We start from the raw sequence: 11,301 nt of genomic DNA, 5'->3' as shown, positions 1-11,301 counted from the left end.
CAAGCTCGGATAGTTTTTTGTCAATCCTTTTTAACACACCCTCTTGAAACACGTATATAGTCTATATATAGTGGACAGTTAGAAGTCACATTTAAAAGAAATATCTGAACTGATTATAGAGCATCCAAACGTCAGAAACAGTTTGAACTCATTGATGGGGTTTTGGTGGAATCTTTTATTAGCACATATATATATGTTGTGGCTGCATGCCAACCTTTACATTCAACATGTTAGAAGGATATAACAAAAATAAATGTCCTCCCCGGCGGGGAATCGAACCCCGGTCTCCCGCGTGACAGGCGGGGATACTTTTTTTTTTTTTTATCTTTATTATATTCACAATCTATATATACATATCACAGTTTACAATTTCAATTACACATAAATGAAAACATTGTAAATATTTATTGTCCTTTCTCTGAAATGGAAAATATTCTAAGTATTATACAATCTATATATTTTCTTATTTTATTTCACCCTGAAATGGCTTTCTGGTCATTAACTTGCTTAAACTTTACTCTTCTTCTTTCTTTTCTTCTTTTTTTTTTTAACCTTTTCTCAGTTTTAAATAAAATGATAAAAACAACAGTTCAACTATTACAAGGAGAAAAACAATCGGAAATGTTAATAAATACGCAAATGATCTATTTTAATTAATGTTGGTTGTTTTAAAAAAACGGTTGGTTTCCAGACCAGAATTTGGTACACCACAAAAATTATTTTAGAATTATTTAGCATATTCAACATCTAATATCCCCCTCCCTAATAACAGTTTATTCATCAAAACACCACAAACAAAGTCTGTGCATCTCTGCATATCTTTCAATCTTTGGAATAGCACGAACATAACACTTAATTTCATCATTGTCCGATTTTCTAATGTCTCTAAATTTGTAGACGGAAGCCATTGCGTTTCCATATTCGATTTTGTCAGTTTCTATATTTACATGACGAAATTCACCGCGCTTCCCTAATGTCCATATAACTACCATTTCTCTCTTTTTTAATTTTCCTATCAAACAACTTCCGTCTGATCGTTGGCTGTATACAATTTTCTGAAAATGACTATCTGTACACGGACTCTTCCCTGTAACTATTAACTTCGGAGCGATAGTTTTTATTTTGTCTATTTCTTTATTTTCTTTTTCTTTATTAACATCTGTGTGTAAATTAAACGTCAGAAACAGTTTGAACTCATTGATGGGGTTTTGGTGGAATCTTTTATTAGCACATATATATATGTTGTGGCTGCATGCCAACCTTTACATTCAACATGTTAGAAGGATATAACAAAAATAAATGTCCTCCCCGGCGGGGAATCGAACCCCGGTCTCCCGCGTGACAGGCGGGGATACTAACCACTATACTACCGAGGACTTGAAGGTGAGAGCACAAATTTTAACAGATAAAGCTAAACTTTAGAAATTACCAACACAAAAGCCAGAAAAAGCTACTTTTCCCGCTTCTCTCAACTGAGAGAAATAAGTGTGCATCATAACGAATTGGAGTGTTATTTGCCAAAAAAATTGATACTGGGAGTTATGCATCTAAGATGGACAAGGCTATATGCGAGATATCATTGAAGACAATTCGAAGAGTCAAAGGTATAAAGAGTAAAATAGGAACACCAGCGTCTAAGGGCTTGTGGCGCAACGGATAACGCGTCTGACTACGGATCAGAAGATTCCAGGTTCGAATCCTGGCAAGCTCGGATAGTTTTTTGTCAATCCTTTTTAACACACCCTCTTGAAACACGTATATAGTCTATATATAGTGGACAGTTAGAAGTCACATTTAAAAGAAATATCTGAACTGATTATAGAGCATCCAAACGTCAGAAACAGTTTGAACTCATTGATGGGGTTTTGGTGGAATCTTTTATTAGCACATATATATATGTTGTGGCTGCATGCCAACCTTTACATTCAACATGTTAGAAGGATATAACAAAAATAAATGTCCTCCCCGGCGGGGAATCGAACCCCGGTCTCCCGCGTGACAGGCGGGGATACTTTTTTTTTTTTTTATCTTTATTATATTCACAATCTATATATACATATCACAGTTTACAATTTCAATTACACATAAATGAAAACATTGTAAATATTTATTGTCCTTTCTCTGAAATGGAAAATATTCTAAGTATTATACAATCTATATATTTTCTTATTTTATTTCACCCTGAAATGGCTTTCTGGTCATTAACTTGCTTAAACTTTACTCTTCTTCTTTCTTTTCTTCTTTTTTTTTTTAACCTTTTCTCAGTTTTAAATAAAATGATAAAAACAACAGTTCAACTATTACAAGGAGAAAAACAATCGGAAATGTTAATAAATACGCAAATGATCTATTTTAATTAATGTTGGTTGTTTTAAAAAAACGGTTGGTTTCCAGACCAGAATTTGGTACACCACAAAAATTATTTTAGAATTATTTAGCATATTCAACATCTAATATCCCCCTCCCTAATAACAGTTTATTCATCAAAACACCACAAACAAAGTCTGTGCATCTCTGCATATCTTTCAATCTTTGGAATAGCACGAACATAACACTTAATTTCATCATTGTCCGATTTTCTAATGTCTCTAAATTTGTAGACGGAAGCCATTGCGTTTCCATATTCGATTTTGTCAGTTTCTATATTTACATGACGAAATTCACCGCGCTTCCCTAATGTCCATATAACTACCATTTCTCTCTTTTTTAATTTTCCTATCAAACAACTTCCGTCTGATCGTTGGCTGTATACAATTTTCTGAAAATGACTATCTGTACACGGACTCTTCCCTGTAACTATTAACTTCGGAGCGATAGTTTTTATTTTGTCTATTTCTTTATTTTCTTTTTCTTTATTAACATCTGTGTGTAAATTAAACGTCAGAAACAGTTTGAACTCATTGATGGGGTTTTGGTGGAATCTTTTATTAGCACATATATATATGTTGTGGCTGCATGCCAACCTTTACATTCAACATGTTAGAAGGATATAACAAAAATAAATGTCCTCCCCGGCGGGGAATCGAACCCCGGTCTCCCGCGTGACAGGCGGGGATACTAACCACTATACTACCGAGGACTTGAAGGTGAGAGCACAAATTTTAACAGATAAAGCTAAACTTTAGAAATTACCAACACAAAAGCCAGAAAAAGCTACTTTTCCCGCTTCTCTCAACTGAGAGAAATAAGTGTGCATCATAACGAATTGGAGTGTTATTTGCCAAAAAAATTGATACTGGGAGTTATGCATCTAAGATGGACAAGGCTATATGCGAGATATCATTGAAGACAATTCGAAGAGTCAAAGGTATAAAGAGTAAAATAGGAACACCAGCGTCTAAGGGCTTGTGGCGCAACGGATAACGCGTCTGACTACGGATCAGAAGATTCCAGGTTCGAATCCTGGCAAGCTCGGATAGTTTTTTGTCAATCCTTTTTAACACACCCTCTTGAAACACGTATATAGTCTATATATAGTGGACAGTTAGAAGTCACATTTAAAAGAAATATCTGAACTGATTATAGAGCATCCAAACGTCAGAAACAGTTTGAACTCATTGATGGGGTTTTGGTGGAATCTTTTATTAGCACATATATATATGTTGTGGCTGCATGCCAACCTTTACATTCAACATGTTAGAAGGATATAACAAAAATAAATGTCCTCCCCGGCGGGGAATCGAACCCCGGTCTCCCGCGTGACAGGCGGGGATACTTTTTTTTTTTTTTATCTTTATTATATTCACAATCTATATATACATATCACAGTTTACAATTTCAATTACACATAAATGAAAACATTGTAAATATTTATTGTCCTTTCTCTGAAATGGAAAATATTCTAAGTATTATACAATCTATATATTTTCTTATTTTATTTCACCCTGAAATGGCTTTCTGGTCATTAACTTGCTTAAACTTTACTCTTCTTCTTTCTTTTCTTCTTTTTTTTTTTAACCTTTTCTCAGTTTTAAATAAAATGATAAAAACAACAGTTCAACTATTACAAGGAGAAAAACAATCGGAAATGTTAATAAATACGCAAATGATCTATTTTAATTAATGTTGGTTGTTTTAAAAAAACGGTTGGTTTCCAGACCAGAATTTGGTACACCACAAAAATTATTTTAGAATTATTTAGCATATTCAACATCTAATATCCCCCTCCCTAATAACAGTTTATTCATCAAAACACCACAAACAAAGTCTGTGCATCTCTGCATATCTTTCAATCTTTGGAATAGCACGAACATAACACTTAATTTCATCATTGTCCGATTTTCTAATGTCTCTAAATTTGTAGACGGAAGCCATTGCGTTTCCATATTCGATTTTGTCAGTTTCTATATTTACATGACGAAATTCACCGCGCTTCCCTAATGTCCATATAACTACCATTTCTCTCTTTTTTAATTTTCCTATCAAACAACTTCCGTCTGATCGTTGGCTGTATACAATTTTCTGAAAATGACTATCTGTACACGGACTCTTCCCTGTAACTATTAACTTCGGAGCGATAGTTTTTATTTTGTCTATTTCTTTATTTTCTTTTTCTTTATTAACATCTGTGTGTAAATTAAACGTCAGAAACAGTTTGAACTCATTGATGGGGTTTTGGTGGAATCTTTTATTAGCACATATATATATGTTGTGGCTGCATGCCAACCTTTACATTCAACATGTTAGAAGGATATAACAAAAATAAATGTCCTCCCCGGCGGGGAATCGAACCCCGGTCTCCCGCGTGACAGGCGGGGATACTAACCACTATACTACCGAGGACTTGAAGGTGAGAGCACAAATTTTAACAGATAAAGCTAAACTTTAGAAATTACCAACACAAAAGCCAGAAAAAGCTACTTTTCCCGCTTCTCTCAACTGAGAGAAATAAGTGTGCATCATAACGAATTGGAGTGTTATTTGCCAAAAAAATTGATACTGGGAGTTATGCATCTAAGATGGACAAGGCTATATGCGAGATATCATTGAAGACAATTCGAAGAGTCAAAGGTATAAAGAGTAAAATAGGAACACCAGCGTCTAAGGGCTTGTGGCGCAACGGATAACGCGTCTGACTACGGATCAGAAGATTCCAGGTTCGAATCCTGGCAAGCTCGGATAGTTTTTTGTCAATCCTTTTTAACACACCCTCTTGAAACACGTATATAGTCTATATATAGTGGACAGTTAGAAGTCACATTTAAAAGAAATATCTGAACTGATTATAGAGCATCCAAACGTCAGAAACAGTTTGAACTCATTGATGGGGTTTTGGTGGAATCTTTTATTAGCACATATATATATGTTGTGGCTGCATGCCAACCTTTACATTCAACATGTTAGAAGGATATAACAAAAATAAATGTCCTCCCCGGCGGGGAATCGAACCCCGGTCTCCCGCGTGACAGGCGGGGATACTTTTTTTTTTTTTTATCTTTATTATATTCACAATCTATATATACATATCACAGTTTACAATTTCAATTACACATAAATGAAAACATTGTAAATATTTATTGTCCTTTCTCTGAAATGGAAAATATTCTAAGTATTATACAATCTATATATTTTCTTATTTTATTTCACCCTGAAATGGCTTTCTGGTCATTAACTTGCTTAAACTTTACTCTTCTTCTTTCTTTTCTTCTTTTTTTTTTTAACCTTTTCTCAGTTTTAAATAAAATGATAAAAACAACAGTTCAACTATTACAAGGAGAAAAACAATCGGAAATGTTAATAAATACGCAAATGATCTATTTTAATTAATGTTGGTTGTTTTAAAAAAACGGTTGGTTTCCAGACCAGAATTTGGTACACCACAAAAATTATTTTAGAATTATTTAGCATATTCAACATCTAATATCCCCCTCCCTAATAACAGTTTATTCATCAAAACACCACAAACAAAGTCTGTGCATCTCTGCATATCTTTCAATCTTTGGAATAGCACGAACATAACACTTAATTTCATCATTGTCCGATTTTCTAATGTCTCTAAATTTGTAGACGGAAGCCATTGCGTTTCCATATTCGATTTTGTCAGTTTCTATATTTACATGACGAAATTCACCGCGCTTCCCTAATGTCCATATAACTACCATTTCTCTCTTTTTTAATTTTCCTATCAAACAACTTCCGTCTGATCGTTGGCTGTATACAATTTTCTGAAAATGACTATCTGTACACGGACTCTTCCCTGTAACTATTAACTTCGGAGCGATAGTTTTTATTTTGTCTATTTCTTTATTTTCTTTTTCTTTATTAACATCTGTGTGTAAATTAAACGTCAGAAACAGTTTGAACTCATTGATGGGGTTTTGGTGGAATCTTTTATTAGCACATATATATATGTTGTGGCTGCATGCCAACCTTTACATTCAACATGTTAGAAGGATATAACAAAAATAAATGTCCTCCCCGGCGGGGAATCGAACCCCGGTCTCCCGCGTGACAGGCGGGGATACTAACCACTATACTACCGAGGACTTGAAGGTGAGAGCACAAATTTTAACAGATAAAGCTAAACTTTAGAAATTACCAACACAAAAGCCAGAAAAAGCTACTTTTCCCGCTTCTCTCAACTGAGAGAAATAAGTGTGCATCATAACGAATTGGAGTGTTATTTGCCAAAAAAATTGATACTGGGAGTTATGCATCTAAGATGGACAAGGCTATATGCGAGATATCATTGAAGACAATTCGAAGAGTCAAAGGTATAAAGAGTAAAATAGGAACACCAGCGTCTAAGGGCTTGTGGCGCAACGGATAACGCGTCTGACTACGGATCAGAAGATTCCAGGTTCGAATCCTGGCAAGCTCGGATAGTTTTTTGTCAATCCTTTTTAACACACCCTCTTGAAACACGTATATAGTCTATATATAGTGGACAGTTAGAAGTCACATTTAAAAGAAATATCTGAACTGATTATAGAGCATCCAAACGTCAGAAACAGTTTGAACTCATTGATGGGGTTTTGGTGGAATCTTTTATTAGCACATATATATATGTTGTGGCTGCATGCCAACCTTTACATTCAACATGTTAGAAGGATATAACAAAAATAAATGTCCTCCCCGGCGGGGAATCGAACCCCGGTCTCCCGCGTGACAGGCGGGGATACTTTTTTTTTTTTTTATCTTTATTATATTCACAATCTATATATACATATCACAGTTTACAATTTCAATTACACATAAATGAAAACATTGTAAATATTTATTGTCCTTTCTCTGAAATGGAAAATATTCTAAGTATTATACAATCTATATATTTTCTTATTTTATTTCACCCTGAAATGGCTTTCTGGTCATTAACTTGCTTAAACTTTACTCTTCTTCTTTCTTTTCTTCTTTTTTTTTTTAACCTTTTCTCAGTTTTAAATAAAATGATAAAAACAACAGTTCAACTATTACAAGGAGAAAAACAATCGGAAATGTTAATAAATACGCAAATGATCTATTTTAATTAATGTTGGTTGTTTTAAAAAAACGGTTGGTTTCCAGACCAGAATTTGGTACACCACAAAAATTATTTTAGAATTATTTAGCATATTCAACATCTAATATCCCCCTCCCTAATAACAGTTTATTCATCAAAACACCACAAACAAAGTCTGTGCATCTCTGCATATCTTTCAATCTTTGGAATAGCACGAACATAACACTTAATTTCATCATTGTCCGATTTTCTAATGTCTCTAAATTTGTAGACGGAAGCCATTGCGTTTCCATATTCGATTTTGTCAGTTTCTATATTTACATGACGAAATTCACCGCGCTTCCCTAATGTCCATATAACTACCATTTCTCTCTTTTTTAATTTTCCTATCAAACAACTTCCGTCTGATCGTTGGCTGTATACAATTTTCTGAAAATGACTATCTGTACACGGACTCTTCCCTGTAACTATTAACTTCGGAGCGATAGTTTTTATTTTGTCTATTTCTTTATTTTCTTTTTCTTTATTAACATCTGTGTGTAAATTAAACGTCAGAAACAGTTTGAACTCATTGATGGGGTTTTGGTGGAATCTTTTATTAGCACATATATATATGTTGTGGCTGCATGCCAACCTTTACATTCAACATGTTAGAAGGATATAACAAAAATAAATGTCCTCCCCGGCGGGGAATCGAACCCCGGTCTCCCGCGTGACAGGCGGGGATACTAACCACTATACTACCGAGGACTTGAAGGTGAGAGCACAAATTTTAACAGATAAAGCTAAACTTTAGAAATTACCAACACAAAAGCCAGAAAAAGCTACTTTTCCCGCTTCTCTCAACTGAGAGAAATAAGTGTGCATCATAACGAATTGGAGTGTTATTTGCCAAAAAAATTGATACTGGGAGTTATGCATCTAAGATGGACAAGGCTATATGCGAGATATCATTGAAGACAATTCGAAGAGTCAAAGGTATAAAGAGTAAAATAGGAACACCAGCGTCTAAGGGCTTGTGGCGCAACGGATAACGCGTCTGACTACGGATCAGAAGATTCCAGGTTCGAATCCTGGCAAGCTCGGATAGTTTTTTGTCAATCCTTTTTAACACACCCTCTTGAAACACGTATATAGTCTATATATAGTGGACAGTTAGAAGTCACATTTAAAAGAAATATCTGAACTGATTATAGAGCATCCAAACGTCAGAAACAGTTTGAACTCATTGATGGGGTTTTGGTGGAATCTTTTATTAGCACATATATATATGTTGTGGCTGCATGCCAACCTTTACATTCAACATGTTAGAAGGATATAACAAAAATAAATGTCCTCCCCGGCGGGGAATCGAACCCCGGTCTCCCGCGTGACAGGCGGGGATACTTTTTTTTTTTTTTATCTTTATTATATTCACAATCTATATATACATATCACAGTTTACAATTTCAATTACACATAAATGAAAACATTGTAAATATTTATTGTCCTTTCTCTGAAATGGAAAATATTCTAAGTATTATACAATCTATATATTTTCTTATTTTATTTCACCCTGAAATGGCTTTCTGGTCATTAACTTGCTTAAACTTTACTCTTCTTCTTTCTTTTCTTCTTTTTTTTTTTAACCTTTTCTCAGTTTTAAATAAAATGATAAAAACAACAGTTCAACTATTACAAGGAGAAAAACAATCGGAAATGTTAATAAATACGCAAATGATCTATTTTAATTAATGTTGGTTGTTTTAAAAAAACGGTTGGTTTCCAGACCAGAATTTGGTACACCACAAAAATTATTTTAGAATTATTTAGCATATTCAACATCTAATATCCCCCTCCCTAATAACAGTTTATTCATCAAAACACCACAAACAAAGTCTGTGCATCTCTGCATATCTTTCAATCTTTGGAATAGCACGAACATAACACTTAATTTCATCATTGTCCGATTTTCTAATGTCTCTAAATTTGTAGACGGAAGCCATTGCGTTTCCATATTCGATTTTGTCAGTTTCTATATTTACATGACGAAATTCACCGCGCTTCCCTAATGTCCATATAACTACCATTTCTCTCTTTTTTAATTTTCCTATCAAACAACTTCCGTCTGATCGTTGGCTGTATACAATTTTCTGAAAATGACTATCTGTACACGGACTCTTCCCTGTAACTATTAACTTCGGAGCGATAGTTTTTATTTTGTCTATTTCTTTATTTTCTTTTTCTTTATTAACATCTGTGTGTAAATTAAACGTCAGAAACAGTTTGAACTCATTGATGGGGTTTTGGTGGAATCTTTTATTAGCACATATATATATGTTGTGGCTGCATGCCAACCTTTACATTCAACATGTTAGAAGGATATAACAAAAATAAATGTCCTCCCCGGCGGGGAATCGAACCCCGGTCTCCCGCGTGACAGGCGGGGATACTAACCACTATACTACCGAGGACTTGAAGGTGAGAGCACAAATTTTAACAGATAAAGCTAAACTTTAGAAATTACCAACACAAAAGCCAGAAAAAGCTACTTTTCCCGCTTCTCTCAACTGAGAGAAATAAGTGTGCATCATAACGAATTGGAGTGTTATTTGCCAAAAAAATTGATACTGGGAGTTATGCATCTAAGATGGACAAGGCTATATGCGAGATATCATTGAAGACAATTCGAAGAGTCAAAGGTATAAAGAGTAAAATAGGAACACCAGCGTCTAAGGGCTTGTGGCGCAACGGATAACGCGTCTGACTACGGATCAGAAGATTCCAGGTTCGAATCCTGGCAAGCTCGGATAGTTTTTTGTCAATCCTTTTTAACACACCCTCTTGAAACACGTATATAGTCTATATATAGTGGACAGTTAGAAGTCACATTTAAAAGAAATATCTGAACTGATTATAGAGCATCCAAACGTCAGAAACAGTTTGAACTCATTGATGGGGTTTTGGTGGAATCTTTTATTAGCACATATATATATGTTGTGGCTGCATGCCAACCTTTACATTCAACATGTTAGAAGGATATAACAAAAATAAATGTCCTCCCCGGCGGGGAATCGAACCCCGGTCTCCCGCGTGACAGGCGGGGATACTTTTTTTTTTTTTTATCTTTATTATATTCACAATCTATATATACATATCACAGTTTACAATTTCAATTACACATAAATGAAAACATTGTAAATATTTATTGTCCTTTCTCTGAAATGGAAAATATTCTAAGTATTATACAATCTATATATTTTCTTATTTTATTTCACCCTGAAATGGCTTTCTGGTCATTAACTTGCTTAAACTTTACTCTTCTTCTTTCTTTTCTTCTTTTTTTTTTTAACCTTTTCTCAGTTTTAAATAAAATGATAAAAACAACAGTTCAACTATTACAAGGAGAAAAACAATCGGAAATGTTAATAAATACGCAAATGATCTATTTTAATTAATGTTGGTTGTTTTAAAAAAACGGTTGGTTTCCAGACCAGAATTTGGTACACCACAAAAATTATTTTAGAATTATTTAGCATATTCAACATCTAATATCCCCCTCCCTAATAACAGTTTATTCATCAAAACACCACAAACAAAGTCTGTGCATCTCTGCATATCTTTCAATCTTTGGAATAGCACGAACATAACACTTAATTTCATCATTGTCCGATTTTCTAATGTCTCTAAATTTGTAGACGGAAGCCATTGCGTTTCCATATTCGATTTTGTCAGTTTCTATATTTACATGACGAAATTCACCGCGCTTCCCTAATGTCCATATAACTACCATTTCTCTCTTTTTTAATTTTCCTATCAAACAACTTCCGTCTGATCGTTGGCTGTATACAATTTTCTGAAAATGACTATCTGTACACGGACTC

At 34.3% G+C, this 11,301-nt stretch overlaps 12 non-coding genes across 12 annotated transcripts; 6 read left to right on the top strand and 6 right to left on the bottom strand.

Annotated features, from left to right (window-relative positions):
• Positions 1–1,304: 1,304 nt before the first annotated feature.
• On the bottom strand, positions 1,305–1,376 carry Trnad-guc (transfer RNA aspartic acid (anticodon GUC)). Its single transcript has one exon. It is a non-coding gene; the product is annotated as a tRNA-Asp (tRNA).
• Positions 1,377–1,638: 262 nt separating this feature from the next.
• On the top strand, positions 1,639–1,711 carry Trnar-acg (transfer RNA arginine (anticodon ACG)). The gene has a single exon. It is a non-coding gene; the product is annotated as a tRNA-Arg (tRNA).
• A 1,296-nt stretch (positions 1,712–3,007) lies between these two features.
• Trnad-guc (transfer RNA aspartic acid (anticodon GUC)) lies at positions 3,008–3,079 on the bottom strand. The gene has a single exon. It is a non-coding gene; the product is annotated as a tRNA-Asp (tRNA).
• Positions 3,080–3,341: 262 nt separating this feature from the next.
• Trnar-acg (transfer RNA arginine (anticodon ACG)) lies at positions 3,342–3,414 on the top strand. The gene has a single exon. It is a non-coding gene; the product is annotated as a tRNA-Arg (tRNA).
• Positions 3,415–4,710: 1,296 nt separating this feature from the next.
• Positions 4,711–4,782, bottom strand: Trnad-guc (transfer RNA aspartic acid (anticodon GUC)). Its single transcript has one exon. It is a non-coding gene; the product is annotated as a tRNA-Asp (tRNA).
• A 262-nt stretch (positions 4,783–5,044) lies between these two features.
• On the top strand, positions 5,045–5,117 carry Trnar-acg (transfer RNA arginine (anticodon ACG)). The gene has a single exon. It is a non-coding gene; the product is annotated as a tRNA-Arg (tRNA).
• Positions 5,118–6,413: 1,296 nt separating this feature from the next.
• On the bottom strand, positions 6,414–6,485 carry Trnad-guc (transfer RNA aspartic acid (anticodon GUC)). The gene has a single exon. It is a non-coding gene; the product is annotated as a tRNA-Asp (tRNA).
• A 262-nt stretch (positions 6,486–6,747) lies between these two features.
• Trnar-acg (transfer RNA arginine (anticodon ACG)) lies at positions 6,748–6,820 on the top strand. The gene has a single exon. It is a non-coding gene; the product is annotated as a tRNA-Arg (tRNA).
• A 1,296-nt stretch (positions 6,821–8,116) lies between these two features.
• On the bottom strand, positions 8,117–8,188 carry Trnad-guc (transfer RNA aspartic acid (anticodon GUC)). Its single transcript has one exon. It is a non-coding gene; the product is annotated as a tRNA-Asp (tRNA).
• Positions 8,189–8,450: 262 nt separating this feature from the next.
• On the top strand, positions 8,451–8,523 carry Trnar-acg (transfer RNA arginine (anticodon ACG)). Its single transcript has one exon. It is a non-coding gene; the product is annotated as a tRNA-Arg (tRNA).
• Positions 8,524–9,819: 1,296 nt separating this feature from the next.
• Positions 9,820–9,891, bottom strand: Trnad-guc (transfer RNA aspartic acid (anticodon GUC)). The gene has a single exon. It is a non-coding gene; the product is annotated as a tRNA-Asp (tRNA).
• A 262-nt stretch (positions 9,892–10,153) lies between these two features.
• On the top strand, positions 10,154–10,226 carry Trnar-acg (transfer RNA arginine (anticodon ACG)). Its single transcript has one exon. It is a non-coding gene; the product is annotated as a tRNA-Arg (tRNA).
• Positions 10,227–11,301: the final 1,075 nt, after the last annotated feature.

The sequence above is a fragment of the Mytilus trossulus genome, chromosome 14 (assembly GCF_036588685.1).
Source record: "Mytilus trossulus isolate FHL-02 chromosome 14, PNRI_Mtr1.1.1.hap1, whole genome shotgun sequence".
NCBI classification, from domain to species: domain Eukaryota; kingdom Metazoa; phylum Mollusca; class Bivalvia; order Mytilida; family Mytilidae; genus Mytilus; species Mytilus trossulus.
The sequence above is the reverse complement of the archived record's forward strand: the minus strand, read 5'-3'. Positions and strand labels throughout refer to the sequence as shown.